The 17,017-nt window shown below is 45.9% G+C and overlaps 3 protein-coding genes, 22 non-coding genes and 19 pseudogenes across 25 annotated transcripts in view; 1 reads left to right on the plus strand and 43 right to left on the minus strand.

The window, feature by feature from the left end:
* The window catches only part of LOC140291438 (uncharacterized), an 873,052-nt gene that overhangs the window by 363,778 nt on the left and 492,257 nt on the right, over positions 1-17,017 (minus strand). The gene's annotated exons all lie outside the window — the stretch shown is intronic.
* The window catches only part of LOC140291873 (NLR family CARD domain-containing protein 3-like), a 323,587-nt gene that overhangs the window by 190,752 nt on the left and 115,818 nt on the right, over positions 1-17,017 (plus strand). The window lies entirely within an intron of this gene.
* The window catches only part of LOC140295056 (uncharacterized), a 136,883-nt gene that overhangs the window by 64,580 nt on the left and 55,286 nt on the right, over positions 1-17,017 (minus strand). The gene's annotated exons all lie outside the window — the stretch shown is intronic.
* LOC140297364 (5S ribosomal RNA) lies at positions 218-336 on the minus strand. The gene has a single exon (XR_011913105.1). It is a non-coding gene; the product is annotated as a 5S ribosomal RNA (ribosomal RNA).
* LOC140298023 (5S ribosomal RNA) lies at positions 606-724 on the minus strand. Its single transcript, XR_011913707.1, has one exon. It is a non-coding gene; the product is annotated as a 5S ribosomal RNA (ribosomal RNA).
* LOC140276582 (5S ribosomal RNA) lies at positions 993-1,111 on the minus strand (annotated as a pseudogene).
* On the minus strand, positions 1,381-1,499 carry LOC140292095 (5S ribosomal RNA). The gene has a single exon (XR_011912515.1). It is a non-coding gene; the product is annotated as a 5S ribosomal RNA (ribosomal RNA).
* Positions 1,768-1,886, minus strand: LOC140288408 (5S ribosomal RNA; annotated as a pseudogene).
* On the minus strand, positions 2,154-2,272 carry LOC140299590 (5S ribosomal RNA; annotated as a pseudogene).
* LOC140308564 (5S ribosomal RNA) lies at positions 2,535-2,653 on the minus strand. Its single transcript, XR_011916346.1, has one exon. It is a non-coding gene; the product is annotated as a 5S ribosomal RNA (ribosomal RNA).
* LOC140296387 (5S ribosomal RNA) lies at positions 2,923-3,041 on the minus strand. Its single transcript, XR_011912959.1, has one exon. It is a non-coding gene; the product is annotated as a 5S ribosomal RNA (ribosomal RNA).
* Positions 3,311-3,429, minus strand: LOC140298124 (5S ribosomal RNA). The gene has a single exon (XR_011913800.1). It is a non-coding gene; the product is annotated as a 5S ribosomal RNA (ribosomal RNA).
* Positions 3,699-3,817, minus strand: LOC140291933 (5S ribosomal RNA; annotated as a pseudogene).
* On the minus strand, positions 4,087-4,205 carry LOC140288815 (5S ribosomal RNA). The gene has a single exon (XR_011912196.1). It is a non-coding gene; the product is annotated as a 5S ribosomal RNA (ribosomal RNA).
* On the minus strand, positions 4,475-4,593 carry LOC140299948 (5S ribosomal RNA; annotated as a pseudogene).
* Positions 4,863-4,981, minus strand: LOC140299240 (5S ribosomal RNA). Its single transcript, XR_011914712.1, has one exon. It is a non-coding gene; the product is annotated as a 5S ribosomal RNA (ribosomal RNA).
* LOC140312354 (5S ribosomal RNA) lies at positions 5,251-5,369 on the minus strand (annotated as a pseudogene).
* On the minus strand, positions 5,639-5,757 carry LOC140309785 (5S ribosomal RNA; annotated as a pseudogene).
* Positions 6,027-6,145, minus strand: LOC140276657 (5S ribosomal RNA; annotated as a pseudogene).
* On the minus strand, positions 6,408-6,526 carry LOC140300678 (5S ribosomal RNA). Its single transcript, XR_011914856.1, has one exon. It is a non-coding gene; the product is annotated as a 5S ribosomal RNA (ribosomal RNA).
* LOC140309792 (5S ribosomal RNA) lies at positions 6,796-6,914 on the minus strand (annotated as a pseudogene).
* LOC140299591 (5S ribosomal RNA) lies at positions 7,184-7,302 on the minus strand (annotated as a pseudogene).
* On the minus strand, positions 7,572-7,690 carry LOC140296399 (5S ribosomal RNA). Its single transcript, XR_011912960.1, has one exon. It is a non-coding gene; the product is annotated as a 5S ribosomal RNA (ribosomal RNA).
* LOC140291934 (5S ribosomal RNA) lies at positions 7,960-8,078 on the minus strand (annotated as a pseudogene).
* Positions 8,348-8,466, minus strand: LOC140298970 (5S ribosomal RNA). Its single transcript, XR_011914562.1, has one exon. It is a non-coding gene; the product is annotated as a 5S ribosomal RNA (ribosomal RNA).
* LOC140298598 (5S ribosomal RNA) lies at positions 8,736-8,854 on the minus strand. The gene has a single exon (XR_011914230.1). It is a non-coding gene; the product is annotated as a 5S ribosomal RNA (ribosomal RNA).
* On the minus strand, positions 9,495-9,613 carry LOC140283984 (5S ribosomal RNA; annotated as a pseudogene).
* Positions 9,883-10,001, minus strand: LOC140309798 (5S ribosomal RNA; annotated as a pseudogene).
* On the minus strand, positions 10,271-10,389 carry LOC140278149 (5S ribosomal RNA; annotated as a pseudogene).
* On the minus strand, positions 10,652-10,770 carry LOC140300690 (5S ribosomal RNA). Its single transcript, XR_011914857.1, has one exon. It is a non-coding gene; the product is annotated as a 5S ribosomal RNA (ribosomal RNA).
* On the minus strand, positions 11,040-11,158 carry LOC140291935 (5S ribosomal RNA; annotated as a pseudogene).
* On the minus strand, positions 11,428-11,546 carry LOC140298982 (5S ribosomal RNA). The gene has a single exon (XR_011914574.1). It is a non-coding gene; the product is annotated as a 5S ribosomal RNA (ribosomal RNA).
* Positions 11,816-11,934, minus strand: LOC140299949 (5S ribosomal RNA; annotated as a pseudogene).
* Positions 12,204-12,322, minus strand: LOC140299252 (5S ribosomal RNA). Its single transcript, XR_011914713.1, has one exon. It is a non-coding gene; the product is annotated as a 5S ribosomal RNA (ribosomal RNA).
* On the minus strand, positions 12,963-13,081 carry LOC140290214 (5S ribosomal RNA). Its single transcript, XR_011912332.1, has one exon. It is a non-coding gene; the product is annotated as a 5S ribosomal RNA (ribosomal RNA).
* Positions 13,351-13,469, minus strand: LOC140312308 (5S ribosomal RNA; annotated as a pseudogene).
* Positions 13,739-13,857, minus strand: LOC140297747 (5S ribosomal RNA). Its single transcript, XR_011913456.1, has one exon. It is a non-coding gene; the product is annotated as a 5S ribosomal RNA (ribosomal RNA).
* Positions 14,127-14,245, minus strand: LOC140276664 (5S ribosomal RNA; annotated as a pseudogene).
* Positions 14,508-14,626, minus strand: LOC140300703 (5S ribosomal RNA). The gene has a single exon (XR_011914858.1). It is a non-coding gene; the product is annotated as a 5S ribosomal RNA (ribosomal RNA).
* LOC140296410 (5S ribosomal RNA) lies at positions 14,896-15,014 on the minus strand. The gene has a single exon (XR_011912961.1). It is a non-coding gene; the product is annotated as a 5S ribosomal RNA (ribosomal RNA).
* Positions 15,284-15,402, minus strand: LOC140296624 (5S ribosomal RNA). The gene has a single exon (XR_011912981.1). It is a non-coding gene; the product is annotated as a 5S ribosomal RNA (ribosomal RNA).
* LOC140291936 (5S ribosomal RNA) lies at positions 15,672-15,790 on the minus strand (annotated as a pseudogene).
* Positions 16,060-16,178, minus strand: LOC140314498 (5S ribosomal RNA). Its single transcript, XR_011917144.1, has one exon. It is a non-coding gene; the product is annotated as a 5S ribosomal RNA (ribosomal RNA).
* Positions 16,448-16,566, minus strand: LOC140298782 (5S ribosomal RNA). The gene has a single exon (XR_011914391.1). It is a non-coding gene; the product is annotated as a 5S ribosomal RNA (ribosomal RNA).

Consider the following 17,017-nt stretch of genomic DNA (forward strand, 5'->3'; position numbering starts at 1 on the left):
CTCTATGTAACCAGATAATTGCCAAGAAAGGCTGATATGTAGTGGGCATATCTTCATCCTTGATGTGATTACTACCTGTAGTTGAAACTCAGACTCTCAGATCACTTCGTGTCTGCCGACAAAGCAGCAGCAGCTGAAGATGACCAACTTCCTCATGTGTCACAGGGTGATCAGACGTTGCAACAAAAGACATGCATGTGGTAGAGAGAAGAGAAAAAGCTTACAGCACCTGGTATTCCCAAGCGGTCTCCCATCCAAGTACTAACCAGGCCCAACCTTGCTTGGCTTCCGAGATCAGACGAGGTCGGGCAAATTCAGGGTGGTGTGGCTGTAAGCAACAATGTCTGTCACAAATGTGCATTATATAGGTACTGGAATCATAGAGTTCCTCTATGTAACCAGATAATTGCCAAGAAAGGCTGATATGTAGTGGGCATATCTTCATCCTTGATGTGATTACTACCTGTAGTTGAAACTGAGACTCTCAGATCACTTCGTGTCTGCCAACAAAGCAGCAGCAGCTGAAGATGACCAACTTCCTCATGTGTCACAGGGTGATCAGACGTTGCAACAAAAGACATGCACGTGGTAGAGAGAAGAGAAAAAGCTTACAGCACCTGGTATTCCCAAGCGGTCTCCCATCCAAGTACTAACCAGGCCCAACCCTGCTTGGCTTCCGAGATCAGACGAGGTCGGGCATGTTCAGGGTGGTGTGGCCGTAAGCAACAATGTCTGTGACAAATGTGCATTATATCGGTACTGGAATCATACGGTTCCTCTATGTAACCAGATAATTGCCGAGTAGGCTAACTTGTAGTGGGCACATCTTCTTCCCTGACGTGATTATTATCTGCAGTTGAAACTTAGAATCTCAGATCACTTCGTGTCTGCCAACAAAGCAGCAGCAGCTGAAGATGACCAACTTCCTCATGTGTCACAGGGTGATCAGACGTTGCAACAAAAGACATGCAGGTGGTAGAGAGAAGAGAAATAGCTTACAGCACCTGGTATTCCCAAGTAGTCTCCCATCCAAGTACTAACCAGGCCCAATCCTGCTTGTCTTCAAAGATCAGACGAGGTCGGGCATGTTCAGGGTGGTGTGGCCGTAAGCAACAATATCTGTGAACAATGTGCATTATATAGGTACTGGAATCATACGGTTCCTCTATGTAACCAGATAATTGCAGAGAAAGGCTGATATGTAGTGGGCACATCTTAATCCCTGATGTGAATATTACCTGCAGTTGAAACTGAGACTCTCCGATCACTTCGTGTCTGCCAACAATCCAGCAGAAGCTGAAGATGACCAACTTCCTCATGTGTCACAGGGTGATCAGACGTTGCAACAAAAGACATGCAGGTGGTAGAGAGAAGAGAAAAAGCTTACAGCACCTGGTATTCCCAAGCGGTCTCCCATCCAAGTACTAACCAGGCCCAACCCTGCTTGGCTTCTGAGATCAGACGAGGTCGGGCATGTTCAGGGTGGTGTGGCCGTAAGCAACAGTGTCTGTGACAAATGTGCATTATATCGGTACTGGAATCATACAGTTCCTCTATGTAATCAGATAATTGCAGAGAAAGGCTAACTTGTAGTGGGCACATCTTCTTCCCTGACGTGATTATTATCTGCAGTTGAAACTGAGACTCTCAGATCACTTCGTGTCTGCCAAAAAGCAGCAGCAGCTGAAGATGACCAACTTCCTCATGTGTCACACGGTGATCAGACGTTGCAACAAAAGACATGTAGATGGTAGAGAGAAGAAAAAAAGCTTACAGCACCTGGTATTCCCAAGTAGTCTCCCATCCAAGTACTAACCAGGACCAACCCTGCTTGGCTTCAGAGATCAGACGAGGTAGGGCATGTTCAGGGTGGTGTGGCCGTAAGCAACAATGTCTGTGACAAATGTGCATTATATCGGTACTGGAATCATACAGTTCCTCTATGTAATCAGATAATTGCCGAGAAAGGCTAACTTGTAGTGGGCACATCTTCTTCCCTGACGTGATTATTATCTGCAGTTGAAACTTAGAATCTCAGATCACTTCGTGTCTGCCAACAAAGCAGCAGCAGCTGAAGATGACCAACTTCCTCGTGTCACAGGGTGATCAGACGTTGCAACAAAAGACATGTAGGTGGTAGAGAGAAGAGAAAAAGCTTACAGCACCTGGTATTCCAAAGCAGTCTCCCATCCAAGTACTAACCAGGCCCAACCCTGCTTGGCTTCGGAGATCAGACGAGGTCGGGTATATTCAGGGTGGTGTGGCTGTAAGCAACAATATCTGTGAACAATGTGCATTATATAGGTACTGGAATCATACGGTTACTCTATGTAACCAGATAATTGCAGAGAAAGGCTGATATGTAGTGGGCACATCTTCATCCCTGATGTGATTATTATCTGCAGTTGAAACTGAGACTCTCAGATCACTTCGTGTCTGCCAACAAAGCAGCAGCAGCTGAAGATGACCAACTTCCTCATGTGTCACAGGGTGATCAGACGTTGCAACAAAAGACATGTAGGTGGTAGAGAAAAAGCTTACAGCACCTGGTATTCCCAAGTAGTCTCCCATCCAAGTACTAACCAGGCCCAACCCTGCTTGGCTTCCGAGATCAGACGAGGTCGGGCATGTTCAGGGTGGTGTGGCCGTAAGCAACAATGTCTGTGAACAATGTGCCTTATATAGGTACTGGAATCATACGGTTACTCTATGTAACCAGATAATTGCCGAGAAAGGCTGATATGTAGTGGGCACATGTTCATCCCTGATGTGATTATTACCTGCAGTTGAAACTGAGACTCTCAGATCACTTCGTGTCTGCCAACAAAGCAGCAGCAGCTGAAGATGACCAACTTCCTCATGTGTCACAGGGTGATCAGACGTTGCAACCAAAGACATGCAGGTGGTAGAGAGAAGAGAAAAAGCTTACAGCACCTGGTATTCCAAAGTAGTCTCCCATCCAAGTACTAACCAGGCCCAACCCTGCTTGGCTTCCGAGATCAGACGAGGTCGGGCATATTCAGGGTGGTGTGGCCGTAAGCAACAATATCTGTGAACAATGTGCCTTATATAGGTACTGGAATCATACGGTTACTCTATGTAACCAGATAATTGCAGAGAAAGGCTGATATGTAGTGGGCACATCTTCTTCCTTGATGTGAATATTACCTGCAGTTGAAACTGAGACTCTCCGATCACTTCGTGTCTGCCAACAATCCAGCAGCTGCTGAAGATGACCAACTTCCTCATGTGTCACAGGATGATCAGACGTTGCAACAAAAGACATGCATGTGGTAGAGAGAAGAGAAAAAGGTTACAGCACCTGGTATTCCCAAGCAGTCTCCCATCCAAGTACTAACCAGGCCCAACCCTGCTTGGCTTCCGAGATCAGACGAGGTCGGGCATATTCAGGGTGGTGTGGCCGTAAGCAACAATGTCTGTGACAAATGTGCATTATATCGGTACTGGAATCATACAGTTCCTCTATGTAATCAGATAATTGCCGAGAAAGGCTAACTTGTAGTGGGCACATCTTCTTCCCTGACGTGATTATTATCTGCAGTTGAAACTTAGAATCTCAGATCACTTCGTGTCTGCCAACAAAGCAGCAGCAGCTGAAGATGACCAACTTCCTCATGTGTCACAGGGTGATCAGACGTTGCAACAAAAGACATGTAGGTGGTAGAGAGAAGAGAAAAAGCTTACAACAGCTGGTATTCCCAAGAAGTCTCCCATCCAAGTAATAACCAGGCCCAACCCTGCTTGGCTTCCGAGATCAGACGAGGTTGGGCATGTTCAGGGTGGTGTGGCCGTAAGCAACAATATCTGTGAACAATGTGCATTATATAGGTACTGGAATCATACGGTTCCTCTATGTAACCAGATAATTGCCGAGAAAGGCTGATATGTAGTGGGCATATCTTCATCCTTGATGTGATTACTACCTGTAGTTGAAACTGAGACTCTCAGATCACTTTGTGTCTGCCAACAAAGCAGCAGCAGCTGAAGATGACCAACTTCCTCATGTGTCACAGGGTGATCAGACGTTGCAACAAAAGACATGCAGGTGCTAGAGAGAAGAGAAAAAGCTTACAGCACCTGGTATTCCCAAGTTGTCTCCCATCCAAGTACTAACCAGGCCCAACCCTGCTTGGCTTCCGAGATCAGACGAGGTCGGGTATTTTCAGGGTGGTGTGGCTGTAAGCAACAATGTCTGTGACAAATGTGCATTATATAGATACTGGAATCATACGGTTCCTCTATGTAACCAGATAATTGCAGAGAAAGGCTGATATGTAGTGGGCACATCTTAATCCCTGATGTGAATATTACCTGCAGTTGAAACTGAGACTCTCCGATCACTTCGTGTCTGCCAACAATCCAGCAGAAGCTGAAGATGACCAACTTCCTCATGTGTCACAGGGTGATCAGACGTTGCAACAAAAGACATGCATGTGGTAGAGAGAAGAGAAAAAGCTTACAGCACGTGGTATTCCCAAGAAGTCTCCCATCCAAGTACTAACCAGGCCCAACCCTGCTTGGCTTCCGAGATCAGACGAGGTCGGGCATATTAAGGGTGGTGTGGCTGTAAGCAACAATGTCTGTCACAAATGTGCATTATATAGGTACTGGAATCATACGGTTCCTCTATGTAACCACATAATTGCAGAGAAAGCCTAACTTGTAGTGGGCACATCTTCTTCCCTGTCGTGATTATTATCTGCAGTTGAAACTGAGACTCTCAGATCACTTCGTGTCTGCCAACAAAGCAGCAGCAGCTGAAGATGACCAACTTCCTCATGTGTCACAGGGTGATCAGACGTTGCAACAAAAGACATGCATGTGGTAGAGAGAAGGGATAAAGCTTACAGCACCAGGTATTCCCAAGCGGTCTCCCATCCAAGTACTAACCAGGCCCAACCCTGCTTGGCTTCCGAGATCAGACGAGGTCGGGCATATTCAGGGTGGTGTGGCTGTAAGCAACAATGTCTGTCACAAATGTGCATTATATAGGTACTGGAATCATACGGTTACACTATGTAACCAGATAATTGCTGAGAAAGGCTGATATGTAGTGGGCACATCTTCATCCCTGATGTGATTATTACCTGCAGTTGAAACTGAGAATCTCAGATCACTTCGTGTCTGCCAACAAAGCAGCAGCAGCTGAAGATGACCAACTTCCTCATGTGTCACAGGGTGATCAGACGTTGCAACAAAAGACATGCAGGTGCTAGAGAGAAGAGAAAAAACTTACAGCACCTGGTATTCCCAAGTAGTCTCCCATCCAAGTACTAACCAGGCCCAACCCGGCTTGGCTTCCGAGATCAGACGAGGTTGGGCATATTCAGGGTGGTGTGGCCGTAAGCAACAATATCTGTCAACAATGTGCATTATATAGGTACTGGAATCATACGGTTACACTATGTAACCAGATAATTGCCGAGAAAGGCTAACTTGCAGCTGGCAAATCTTCATCCTTGATGTGATTATTATCTGTAGTTGAAACTGAGAATCTCAGATCACTTTGTGTCTGCCAACAAAGCAGCAGCAGCTGAAGATGACCAACTTCCTCATGTGTCACACGGTGATCAGACGTTGCAACAAAAGACATGTAGATGGTAGAGAGAAGAAAAAAAGCTTACAGCACCTGGTATTCCCAAGTAGTCTCCCATCCAAGTACTAACCAGGACCAACCCTGCTTGGCTTCCGAGATCAGACGAGGTAGGGCATGTTCAGGGTGGTGTGGCCGTAAGCAACAATGTCTGTGACAAATGTGCATTATATCGGTACTGGAATCATACAGTTCCTCTATGTAATCAGATAATTGCCGAGAAAGGCTAACTTGTAGTGGGCACATCTTCTTCCCTGACGTGATTATTATCTGCAGTTGAAACTTAGAATCTCAGATCACTTCGTGTCTGCCAACAAAGCAGCAGCAGCTGAAGATGACCAACTTCCTCATGTGTCACAGGGTGATCAGACGTTGCAACAAAAGACATGTAGGTGGTAGAGAGAAGAGAAAAAGCTTACAACAGCTGGTATTCCCAAGAAGTCTCCCATCCAAGTAATAACCAGGCCCAACCCTGCTTGGCTTCCGAGATCAGACGAGGTCGGGCATATTCAGGGTGGTGTGGCTGTAAGCAACAATATCTGTGAACAATGTGCATTATATAGGTACTGGAATCATACGGTTACTCTATGTAACCAGATAATTGCAGAGAAAGGCTGATATGTAGTGGGCACATCTTCATCCCTGATGTGATTATTATCTGCAGTTGAAACTGAGAATCTCAGATCACTTCGTGTCTGCCAACAAAGCAGCAGCAGCTGAAGATGACCAACTTCCTCATGTGTCACAGGGTGATCAGACGTTGCAACAAAAGACATGTAGGTGGTAGAGAAAAAGCTTACAGCACCTGGTATTCCCAAGTAGTCTCCTATCCAAGTACTAACCAGGCCCAACCCTGCTTGGCTTCCGAGATCAGACGAGGTCGGGCATGTTCAGGGTGGTGTGGCCGTAAGCAACAATGTCTGTGACAAATGTGCATTATATAGATACTGGAATCATACGGTTACACTATGTAACCAGATAATTGCCGAGAAAGGCTGATATGTAGTGGGCACATGTTCATCCCTGATGTGATTATTACCTGCAGTTGAAACTGAGACTCTCAGATCACTTCGTGTCTGCCAACAAAGCAGCAGCAGCTGAAGATGACCAACTTCCTCATGTGTCACAGGGTGATCAGACGTTGCAACAAAAGACATGTAGATGGTAGAGAGAAGAAAAAAAGCTTACAGCACCTGGTATTCCCAAGTAGTCTCCCATCCAAGTACTAACCAGGACCAACCCTGCTTGGCTTCCGAGATCAGACGAGGTAGGGCATGTTCAGGGTGGTGTGGCCGTAAGCAACAATGTCTGTGACAAATGTGCATTATATCGGTACTGGAATCATACAGTTCCTCTATGTAATCAGATAATTGCCGAGAAAGGCTAACTTGTAGTGGGCACATCTTCTTCCCTGACGTGATTATTATCTGCAGTTGAAACTTAGAATCTCAGATCACTTCGTGTCTGCCAACAAAGCAGCAGCAGCTGAAGATGACCAACTTCCTCATGTGTCACAGGGTGATCAGACGTTGCAACAAAAGACATGTAGGTGGTAGAGAGAAGAGAAAAAGCTTACAGCACCTGGTATTCCAAAGCAGTCTCCCATCCAAGTACTAACCAGGCCCAACCCTGCTTGGCTTCGGAGATCAGACGAGGTCGGGTATATTCAGGGTGGTGTGGCTGTAAGCAACAATATCTGTGAACAATGTGCATTATATAGGTACTGGAATCATACGGTTACTCTATGTAACCAGATAATTGCAGAGAAAGGCTGATATGTAGTGGGCACATCTTCATCCCTGATGTGATTATTATCTGCAGTTGAAACTGAGACTCTCAGATCACTTCGTGTCTGCCAACAAAGCAGCAGCAGCTGAAGATGACCAACTTCCTCATGTGTCACAGGGTGATCAGACGTTGCAACCAAAGACATGCAGGTGGTAGAGAGAAGAGAAAAAGCTTACAGCACCTGGTATTCCAAAGTAGTCTCCCATCCAAGTACTAACCAGGCCCAACCCTGCTTGGCTTCCGAGATCAGACGAGGTCGGGCATATTCAGGGTGGTGTGGCCGTAAGCAACAATATCTGTGAACAATGTGCCTTATATAGGTACTGGAATCATACGGTTACTCTATCTAACCAGATAATTGCAGAGAAAGGCTGATATGTAGTGGGCACATCTTCTTCCTTGATGTGAATATTACCTGCAGTTGAAACTGACACTCTCCGATCACTTCGTGTCTGCCAACAATCCAGCAGCTGCTGAAGATGACCAACTTCCTCATGTGTCACAGGGTGATCAGACGTTGCAACAAAAGACATGTAGGTGGTAGAGAGAAGAGAAAAAGCTTACAACAGCTGGTATTCCCAAGAAGTCTCCCATCCAAGTAATAACCAGGCCCAACCCTGCTTGGCTTCCGAGATCAGACGAGGTTGGGCATGTTCAGGGTGGTGTGGCCGTAAGCAACAATATCTGTGAACAATGTGCATTATATAGGTACTGGAATCATACGGTTCCTCTATGTAACCAGATAATTGCCGAGAAAGGCTGATATGTAGTGGGCATATCTTCATCCTTGATGTGATTACTACCTGTAGTTGAAACTGAGACTCTCAGATCACTTTGTGTCTGCCAACAAAGCAGCAGCAGCTGAAGATGACCAACTTCCTCATGTGTCACAGGGTGATCAGACGTTGCAACAAAAGACATGCAGGTGCTAGAGAGAAGAGAAAAAGCTTACAGCACCTGGTATTCCCAAGTAGTCTCCCATCCAAGTACTAACCAGGCCCAACCCTGCTTGGCTTCCGAGATCAGACGAGGTCGGGTATTTTCAGGGTGGTGTGGCTGTAAGCAACAATGTCTGTGACAAATGTGCATTATATAGATACTGGAATCATACGGTTCCTCTATGTAACCAGATAATTGCAGAGAAAGGCTGATATGTAGTGGGCACATCTTAATCCCTGATGTGAATATTACCTGCAGTTGAAACTGAGACTCTCCGATCACTTCGTGTCTGCCAACAATCCAGCAGAAGCTGAAGATGACCAACTTCCTCATGTGTCACAGGGTGATCAGACGTTGCAACAAAAGACATGCATGTGGTAGAGAGAAGAGAAAAAGCTTACAGCACGTGGTATTCCCAAGAAGTCTCCCATCCAAGTACTAACCAGGCCCAACCCTGCTTGGCTTCCGAGATCAGACGAGGTCGGGCATATTCAGGGTGGTGTGGCTGTAAGCAACAATGTCTGTCACAAATGTGCATTATATAGGTACTGGAATCATACGGTTACACTATGTAACCAGATAATTGCTGAGAAAGGCTGATATGTAGTGGGCACATCTTCATCCCTGATGTGATTATTACCTGCAGTTGAAACTGAGAATCTCAGATCACTTCGTGTCTGCCAACAAAGCAGCAGCAGCTGAAGATGACCAACTTCCTCATGTGTCACAGGGTGATCAGACGTTGCAACAAAAGACATGCAGGTGGTAGAGAGAAGAGAAAAAACTTACAGCACCTGGTATTCCCAAGTAGTCTCCCACCCAAGTACTAACCAGGCCCAACCCTGCTTGGCTTCCGAGATCAGACGAGGTGGTTTGGCCGTAAGCGACAATGTCTATCACAAATGTGCATTATATAGGTACTGGAATCATACGGTTACTCTATGTAACCAGATAATTGCAGAGAAAGGCTAACTTGTAGTGGGCACATCTTCTTCCCTGACGTGATTATTATCTGCAGTTGAAACTTAGAATCTCAGATCACTTCGTGTCTGCCAAAAAGCAGCAGCAGCTGAAGATGACCAACTTCCTCATGTGTCACAGGGTGATCAGACGTTGCAACAAAAGACATGCATGTGGTAGAGAGAAGAGAAAAAGCTTACAGCACCTGGTATTCCCAAGCTGTCTCCCATCCAAGTACTAACTAGGCCCAACCCTGCTTGGCTTCCGAGATCAGACGAGGTAGGGCATGTTCAGGGTGGTGTGGCCGTAAGCAACAATGTCTGTCACAAATGTGCATTATATAGGTACTGGAATCATACGGTTACTCTATGTAACCAGATAATTGCCGAGAAAGGCTAACTTGCAGCTGGCAAATCTTCATCCTTGATGTGATTATTATCTGTAGTTGAAACTGAGAATCTCAGATCACTTTGTGTCTGCCAACAAAGCAGCAGCAGCTGAAGATGACCAACTTCCTCATGTGTCACACGGTGATCAGACGTTGCAACAAAAGACATGTAGATGGTAGAGAGAAGAAAAAAAGCTTACAGCACCTGGTATTCCCAAGTAGTCTCCCATCCAAGTACTAACCAGGACCAACCCTGCTTGGCTTCCGAGATCAGACGAGGTAGGGCATGTTCAGGGTGGTGTGGCCGTAAGCAACAATGTCTGTGACAAATGTGCATTATATCGGTACTGGAATCATACAGTTCCTCTATGTAATCAGATAATTGCCGAGAAAGGCTAACTTGTAGTGGGCACATCTTCTTCCCTGACGTGATTATTATCTGCAGTTGAAACTTAGAATCTCAGATCACTTCGTGTCTGCCAACAAAGCAGCAGCAGCTGAAGATGACCAACTTCCTCATGTGTCACAGGGTGATCAGACGTTGCAACAAAAGACATGTAGGTGGTAGAGAGAAGAGAAAAAGCTTACAACAGCTGGTATTCCCAAGAAGTCTCCCATCCAAGTAATAACCAGGCCCAACCCTGCTTGGCTTCCGAGATCAGACGAGGTCGGGCATGTTCAGGGTGGTGTGGCTGTAAGCAACAATATCTGTGAACAATGTGCATTATATAGGTACTGGAATCATACGGTTACTCTATGTAACCAGATAATTGCAGAGAAAGGCTGATATGTAGTGGGCACATCTTCATCCCTGATGTGATTATTATCTGCAGTTGAAACTGAGACTCTCAGATCACTTCGTGTCTGCCAACAAAGCAGCAGCAGCTGAAGATGACCAACTTCCTCATGTGTCACAGGGTGATCAGACGTTGCAACAAAAGACATGTAGGTGGTAGAGAAAAAGCTTACAGCACCTGGTATTCCCAAGTAGTCTCCTATCCAAGTACTAACCAGGCCCAACCCTGCTTGGCTTCCGAGATCAGACGAGGTCGGGCATGTTCAGGGTGGTGTGGCCGTAAGCAACAATGTCTGTGACAAATGTGCATTATATAGATACTGGAATCATACGGTTACACTATGTAACCAGATAATTGCCGAGAAAGGCTGATATGTAGTGGGCACATGTTCATCCCTGATGTGATTATTACCTGCAGTTGAAACTGAGACTCTCAGATCACTTCGTGTCTGCCAACAAAGCAGCAGCAGCTGAAGATGACCAACTTCCTCATGTGTCACAGGGTGATCAGACGTTGCAACCAAAGACATGCAGGTGGTAGAGAGAAGAGAAAAAGCTTACAACAGCTGGTATTCCCAAGAAGTCTCCCATCCAAGTAATAACCAGGCCCAACCCTGCTTGGCTTCCGAGATCAGACGAGGTTGGGCATGTTCAGGGTGGTGTGGCCGTAAGCAACAATATCTGTGAACAATGTGCATTATATAGGTACTGGAATCATACGGTTCCTCTATGTAACCAGATAATTGCCGAGAAAGGCTGATATGTAGTGGGCATATCTTCATCCTTGATGTGATTACTACCTGTAGTTGAAACTGAGACTCTCAGATCACTTTGTGTCTGCCAACAAAGCAGCAGCAGCTGAAGATGACCAACTTCCTCATGTGTCACAGGGTGATCAGACGTTGCAACAAAAGACATGCAGGTGCTAGAGAGAAGAGAAAAAGCTTACAGCACCTGGTATTCCCAAGTAGTCTCCCATCCAAGTACTAACCAGGCCCAACCCTGCTTGGCTTCCGAGATCAGACGAGGTCGGGTATTTTCAGGGTGGTGTGGCTGTAAGCAACAATGTCTGTGACAAATGTGCATTATATAGATACTGGAATCATACGGTTCCTCTATGTAACCAGATAATTGCAGAGAAAGGCTGATATGTAGTGGGCACATCTTAATCCCTGATGTGAATATTACCTGCAGTTGAAACTGAGACTCTCCGATCACTTCGTGTCTGCCAACAATCCAGCAGAAGCTGAAGATGACCAACTTCCTCATGTGTCACAGGGTGATCAGACGTTGCAACAAAAGACATGCATGTGGTAGAGAGAAGAGAAAAAGCTTACAGCACGTGGTATTCCCAAGAAGTCTCCCATCCAAGTACTAACCAGGCCCAACCCTGCTTGGCTTCCGAGATCAGACGAGGTCGGGCATATTAAGGGTGGTGTGGCTGTAAGCAACAATGTCTGTCACAAATGTGCATTATATAGGTACTGGAATCATACGGTTCCTCTATGTAACCACATAATTGCAGAGAAAGGCTAACTTGTAGTGGGCACATCTTCTTCCCTGTCGTGATTATTATCTGCAGTTGAAACTGAGACTCTCAGATCACTTCGTGTCTGCCAACAAAGCAGCAGCAGCTGAAGATGACCAACTTCCTCATGTGTCACAGGGTGATCAGACGTTGCAACAAAAGACATGCATGTGGTAGAGAGAAGGGATAAAGCTTACAGCACCAGGTATTCCCAAGCGGTCTCCCATCCAAGTACTAACCAGGCCCAACCCTGCTTGGCTTCCGAGATCAGACGAGGTCGGGCATATTCAGGGTGGTGTGGCTGTAAGCAACAATGTCTGTCACAAATGTGCATTATATAGGTACTGGAATCATACGGTTACACTATGTAACCAGATAATTGCTGAGAAAGGCTGATATGTAGTGGGCACATCTTCATCCCTGATGTGATTATTACCTGCAGTTGAAACTGAGAATCTCAGATCACTTCGTGTCTGCCAACAAAGCAGCAGCAGCTGAAGATGACCAACTTCCTCATGTGTCACAGGGTGATCAGACGTTGCAACAAAAGACATGCAGGTGCTAGAGAGAAGAGAAAAAACTTACAGCACCTGGTATTCCCAAGTAGTCTCCCACCCAAGTACTAACCAGGCCCAACCCTGCTTGGCTTCCGAGATCAGACGAGGTGGTTTGGCCGTAAGCGACAATGTCTATCACAAATGTGCATTATATAGGTACTGGAATCATACGGTTACTCTATGTAACCAGATAATTGCAGAGAAAGGCTAACTTGTAGTGGGCACATCTTCTTCCCTGACGTGATTATTATCTGCAGTTGAAACTTAGAATCTCAGATCACTTCGTGTCTGCCAAAAAGCAGCAGCAGCTGAAGATGACCAACTTCCTCATGTGTCACAGGGTGATCAGACGTTGCAACAAAAGACATGCATGTGGTAGAGAGAAGAGAAAAAGCTTACAGCACCTGGTATTCCCAAGCGGTCTCCCATCCAAGTACTAACTAGGCCCAACCCTGCTTGGCTTCCGAGATCAGACGAGGTCGGGCATATTCAGGGTGGTGTGGCTGTAAGCAACAATGTCTGTCACAAATGTGCATTATATAGGTACTGGAATCATACGGTTACTCTATGTAACCAGATAATTGCCGAGAAAGGCTGATATGTAGTGGGCACATCTTCATCCCTGATGTGATTATTACCTGCAGTTGAAACTGAGACTCTCAGATCACTTTGTGTCTGCCAACAAAGCAGCAGCAGCTGAAGATGACCAACTTCCTCATGTTTCACAGGGTGATCAGACGTTGCAACAAAATACATGTAGGTGGTAGAGAGAAGAGAAAAAGCTAACAGCACCTAGTATTCCCAAGTAGTCTCCCATCCAAGTACTAACCAGGCCCAACCCTGCTTGGCTTCCGAGATCAGACGAGGTTGGGCATATTCAGGGTGGTGTGGCCGTAAGCAACAATATCTGTCAACAATGTGCATTATATAGGTACTGGAATCATACGGTTAATCTATGTAACCAGATAATTGCCGAGAAAGGCTAACTTGCAGCTGGCAAATCTTCATCCTTGATGTGATTATTATCTGTAGTTGAAACTGAGAATCTCAGATCACTTTGTGTCTGCCAACAAAGCAGCAGCAGCTGAAGATGACCAACTTCCTCATGTGTCACACGGTGATCAGACGTTGCAACAAAAGACATGTAGATGGTAGAGAGAAGAAAAAAAGCTTACAGCACCTGGTATTCCCAAGTAGTCTCCCATCCAAGTACTAACCAGGACCAACCCTGCTTGGCTTCCGAGATCAGACGAGGTCGGGCATATTCAGGGTGGTGTGGCCGTAAGCAACAATGTCTGTGACAAATGTGCACTATATCGGTACTGGAATCATACAGTTCCTCTATGTAATCAGATAATTGCCGAGAAAGGCTAACTTGTAGTGGGCACATCTTCTTCCCTGACGTGATTATTATCTGCAGTTGAAACTTAGAATCTCAGATCACTTCGTGTCTGCCAACAAAGCAGCAGCAGCTGAAGATGACCAACTTCCTCATGTGTCACAGGGTGATCAGACGTTGCAACAAAAGACATGTAGGTGGTAGAGAGAAGAGAAAAAGCTTACAACAGCTGGTATTCCCAAGAAGTCTCCCATCCAAGTAATAACCAGGCCCAACCCTGCTTGGCTTCCGAGATCAGACGAGGTCGGGCATATTCAGGGTGGTGTGGCTGTAAGCAACAATATCTGTGAACAATGTGCATTATATAGGTACTGGAATCATACGGTTACTCTATGTAACCAGATAATTGCAGAGAAAGGCTGATATGTAGTGGGCACATCTTCATCCCTGATGTGATTATTATCTGCAGTTGAAACTGAGACTCTCAGATCACTTCGTGTCTGCCAACAAAGCAGCAGCAGCTGAAGATGACCAACTTCCTCATGTGTCACAGGGTGATCAGACGTTGCAACAAAAGACATGTAGGTGGTAGAGAAAAAGCTTACAGCACCTGGTATTCCCAAGTAGTCTCCTATCCAAGTACTAACCAGGCCCAACCCTGCTTGGCTTCCGAGATCAGACGAGGTCGGGCATGTTCAGGGTGGTGTGGCCGTAAGCAACAATGTCTGTGACAAATGTGCATTATATAGATACTGGAATCATACGGTTACACTATGTAACCAGATAATTGCCGAGAAAGGCTGATATGTAGTGGGCACATCTTCATCCCAGATGTGATTATTACCTGCAGTGGAAACTGAGACTCTCAGATCACTTCGTGTCTGCCAACAAAGCAGCAGCAGCTGAAGATGACCAACTTCCTCATGTGTCACAGGGTGATCAGACGTTGCAACCAAAGACATGCAGGTGGTAGAGAGAAGAGAAAAAGCTTACAGCACCTGGTATTCCAAAGTAGTCTCCCATCCAAGTACTAACCAGGCCCAACCCTGCTTGGCTTCCGAGATCAGACGAGGTCGGGCATATTCAGGGTGGTGTGGCCGTAAGCAACAATATCTGTGAACAATGTGCCTTATATAGGTACTGGAATCATACGGTTACTCTATGTAACCAGATAATTGCAGAGAAAGGCTGATATGTAGTGGGCACATCTTCTTCCTTGATGTGAATATTACCTGCAGTTGAAACTGAGACTTTCCGATCACTTCGTGTCTGCCAACAATCCAGCAGCTGCTGAAGATGACCAACTTCCTCATGTGTCACAGGGTGATCAGACGTTGCAACAAAAGACATGCATGTGGTAGAGAGAAGAGAAAAAGCTTACAGCACCTGGTATTCCCAAGCAGTCTCCCATCCAAGTACTAACCAGGCCCAACCCTACTTGGCTTCCGAGATCAGACGAGGTCGGGCATATTCAGGGTGGTGTGGCCGTAAGCAACAATGTCTGTGACAAATGTGCATTATATCGGTACTGGAATCATACAGTTCCTCTATGTAATCAGATAATTGCCGAGAAAGGCTAACTTGTAGTGGGCACATCTTCTTCCCTGACGTGATTATTATCTGCAGTTGAAACTTAGAATCTCAGATCACTTCGTGTCTGCCAACAAAGCAGCAGCAGCTGAAGATGACCAACTTCCTCATGTGTCACAGGGTGATCAGACGTTGCAACAAAAGACATGTAGGTGGTAGAGAGAAGAGAAAAAGCTTACAACAGCTGGTATTCCCAAGAAGTCTCCCATCCAAGTAATAACCAGGCCCAACCCTGCTTGGCTTCCGAGATCAGACGAGGTTGGGCATGTTCAGGGTGGTGTGGCCGTAAGCAACAATATCTGTGAACAATGTGCATTATATAGGTACTGGAATCATACGGTTCCTCTATGTAACCAGATAATTGCCGAGAAAGGCTGATATGTAGTGGGCATATCTTCATCCTTGATGTGATTACTACCTGTAGTTGAAACTGAGACTCTCAGATCACTTTGTGTCTGCCAACAAAGCAGCAGCAGCTGAAGATGACCAACTTCCTCATGTGTCACAGGGTGATCAGACGTTGCAACAAAAGACATGCAGGTGCTAGAGAGAAGAGAAAAAGCTTACAGCACCTGGTATTCCCAAGTAGTCTCCCATCCAAGTACTAACCAGGCCCAACCCTGCTTGGCTTCCGAGATCAGACGAGGTCGGGCATATTCAGGGTGGTGTGGCTGTAAGCAACAATATCTGTGACAAATGTGCATTATATAGGTACTGGAATCATACAGTTCCTCTATGTAACCACATAATTGCAGAGAAAGGCTAACTTGTAGTGGGCACATCTTCTTCCCTGTCGTGATTATTATCTGCAGTTGAAACTGAGACTCTCAGATCACTTCGTGTCTGCCAACAAAGCAGCAGCAGCTGAAGATGACCAACTTCCTCATGTGTCACAGGGTGATCAGACGTTGCAACAAAAGACATGCATGTGGTAGAGAGAAGGGATAAAGCTTACAGCACCTGGTATTCCCAAGCGGTCTCCCATCCAAGTACTAACCAGGCCCAATCCTGCTTGGCTTCCGATATCAGACGAGGTCGGGCATATTCAGGGTGGTGTGGCTGTAAGCAAAAATGTCTGTCACAAATGTGCATTATATAGGTACTGGAATCATACGGTTACACTATGTAACCAGATAATTGCTGAGAAAGGCTGATATGTAGTGGGCACATCTTCATCCCTGATGTGATTATTACCTGCAGTTGAAACTGAGAATCTCAGATCACTTCGTGTCTGCCAACAAAGCAGCAGCAGCTGAAGATGACCAACTTCCTCATGTGTCACAGGGTGATCAGACGTTGCAACAAAAGACATGCAGGTGGGAGAGAGAAGAGAAAAAACTTACAGCACCTGGTATTCCCAAGTAGTCTCCCACCCAAGTACTAACCAGGCCCAACCCTGCTTGGCTTCCGAGATCAGACGAGGTGGTTTGGCCGTAAGCGACAATGTCTATCACAAATGTGCATTATATAGGTACTGGAATCATACGGTTACTCTATGTAACCAGATAATTGCCAAGA

The sequence above is a fragment of the Leuresthes tenuis genome, unplaced genomic scaffold (genome assembly GCF_036924035.1).
Source record: "Leuresthes tenuis unplaced genomic scaffold, fLeuTen1.0.hap1 SCAF_1, whole genome shotgun sequence".
In the NCBI taxonomy this organism is placed as follows: Eukaryota; Metazoa; Chordata; class Actinopteri; order Atheriniformes; family Atherinopsidae; genus Leuresthes; species Leuresthes tenuis.